The sequence below is a fragment of the Panthera leo genome, chromosome A3, assembly GCF_018350215.1.
Source record: "Panthera leo isolate Ple1 chromosome A3, P.leo_Ple1_pat1.1, whole genome shotgun sequence".
Taxonomy (NCBI): domain Eukaryota; kingdom Metazoa; phylum Chordata; class Mammalia; order Carnivora; family Felidae; genus Panthera; species Panthera leo.
In genome coordinates this window covers 85,437,813-85,440,691 of record NC_056681.1, presented here as the reverse complement: position 1 = coordinate 85,440,691, position 2,879 = coordinate 85,437,813, and positions in this window count along the sequence as shown.

Below are 2,879 nucleotides of genomic sequence, written 5' to 3'. Positions count from 1 at the left end.
GAATTCCATCGGCCATTGTGACAGAGACCAAAATTTGAAACCCACTACTAAAGAGCCCTTAAAATCTGGATGACGAGGACACCTGGATGGTTCAGTCGGTTAAGTTCCGACTCTTGATTTTGACTCAGGTCATGATCTCACAGTTCATGGTTCAAGACCCGTGTCAGGCTCCATACTGACAGTGCAGAGCCTGCTTGGGATTCTCTCTATCTCCCTCTCTCTCTCTGCCCCTCTCTCACTCATGCTCCCTTTCTCTCTCTCTCTCTCTCTCTCTCAAAATAAAATTAAGTAAATAAAACCTGGATCATCATGAATAGCTTCAAGGGCAGAGGGCTCAGAAGAAAGGAAATTAAGATTTGTTGAGTGCTCACACATGCCAGGTGTCTTACAGTTATTTTTCCATTTAGTCCCAAGAACAATCCTGAAAGAAGGACATCATTATTCTCATCTTCAGTCTTAAAAGGCCAATATTTATGTTGCAAATGCAGTAAGACACAGACTGGACATTCAAACACAAGCCCCAGGCTCCAGGACCACTGTGTTTCCCACAGTATCACATAAACCTCCCAATAAACACTCGTGCATTTTCCCCTTGATACTTAACAGCTCAAATTAAGTCAAGTAGCAAATGTGGTATCATAAACACTGCTCCCATCCTCATTGCTCTCCTCCAGTGGTGTCTAAATTTTATCTTCCCTGTGTCCTGAAACTGAGCCCAAACCACTGGGGCTATCATTTCAAGCTGAGTTTATTTTTTACAAAACAAGCTTCTCCTAACTTTCTCTTTCTCCCACCCTTTTCTCTCCAATGTCCCCTAATCCACGCTACAGAGTTTTGAAACTCTTCATTCAGAGTAGAACACAAAAATGGAACCTGAAATCTTAAATAATTCCATTTGTGGTTTTCTTTTACCCTAACGCTGACGTCAAATGGCAACAGGGGGGTATTGTCCACAGTAAGCTTCACACAAAATCCAAAGGAAATGAGGTCTATATTCTGTTTAGCTTTTTCTTTTTCTTTTCTTTTCTTTTTTTTTTTTTCTGTTTAGCTTTTTCTAATGTCTACCACCAGCACTGGGAAACTATTCATTATTTTAATCTAAACAAGTTCCTCATTCTGCTTTTGAAAGCTAGCCTCTGCTGGTAGAATTTTAGTCACTGTATGTGTTTATGTGTCCATATGCATCTACAAAAGACACTTAACATCTTAAATTGGTACTGTATTGTCTACCTTCATGTAAAACTCTCACCTTACAATTCTTCTTTCTATTTTTTTCCCAAAAGGGTGTTTGATTTTTCAGATTGAATGCTTTATTTTACTGACCTGCTGTCACTCACATGATGCAAGAAGATATTTCCTCTCTTTATATGCTTTCTTAATTCTTCCACAATTGATTATTTTACAGTTTATTTTTCTCCCACTGTAAATTGGAATCCTGGGTAAATGCTGAGCAGCCTTTCTTTCCAACTTTAAATGTTCTCTAAATGGAATTGACAATTGGTACATTCCTTCATCCACATCACTAAAGGAAATGTCTGTCAGTCTGGGGCTCAGATGCATGAAGATTTTCCTATTACTATGCCTAAAAGGACCTGAGCATGATTTCTTAACCAAACAGGTTCAGATGTAAATCTATGCCTATCCTCTAAATATCACTTTGGCAAGTGGCTCTTTCATTTCACCAGGAAGAATCACCCATGTTAGGAAGCCATAATGACACTTTGAATTCTCTACATACCACTGGATACAAATCTGCAGATTGTGTAATGGAAATCCAAGGAGTGACAGTCACCTAAACTGCAATGTGAATAGTGTCTTCTGGAGTTGAGTAGTGCACATCCCACTCAGCCATACGGAGCAGCCCTTCAATGGGAAACTTCTTTTCCCCTAATGAAAATAGACTTCCTTAATAGTTAATGGCCACTTAGAGACTCTTTTGCTTGCCTGACTATTATAATCAGGTCTTATAAATTAAAAATTAGTGATACTTACTCTTCATTTTCCCCATATTTGAATTATTTCCTGGAATAGACTTACTTTGGTTTTATTTTTTTTTAATTTTTTTACATTTTATTTATTTTTGAGAGACAGAGCACGAATGGGGGAGGGGCAGAGAGAGAAGGGTACACAGAATCTGAAGCAGGTTCCAGGCCCTGAGCAAGCTGTCAGCACAGAGAAAAAGGCAGCGCTCAAACCCACCAATGGTGAGATAAAGACCTGAGCTGAATTTGGACGTTCAACTGACTGAGCCACCCAGGTGCCCCAGATTTAATTTGTTTTTCAAAAAATGTTCTGGGTGCACCTGGGTGGCCCAGTCAGTTGAATGTTTGACTTCGGCTCAGGTCATGATCTCACAGTTTGTGGGCTGGAGCCCTGCATCAAGCTCTGCACTGACAGCTCAGAGCTTAGAGCCTGCTTCAGGTTCTGTGTCTCCCTCTCTCACTGCCCCTCCTCATCTGTGCGCTCTCTCTCTCTCTCTCAAAAATAAATAACTAGGGGTGCCTGAGTGGCTCAGTCGGTTAAGCATCTGACTTCATCTCAGGTCATGATCTCGCGGTCCGTGAGTTCGAGCCCCGCGTCAGGCTCTGTGCTGACAGCTCAGAGCCTGGAGCCTGCTTCAGATTCTGTGTTTCCCTCTCTCTCTGACCCTCCCCCATTCATGCTCTGTCTCTGTCTTAAAAATAAATAAACGTTAAAAATTTTTTTAAATAAATAAATAAATTAATTAATTAAATTAAATAAGATAAAATAAAATATGTTCTAAAGTCATTGAGATAACTTGAGAGATGAGAGATGGTATTATCCTCAGGAAGTGAAAGTGTGTTGTGTAAAAGAAGAGTCATCATGGGAAGCAAAACATCAGAACCATCACACCAAAG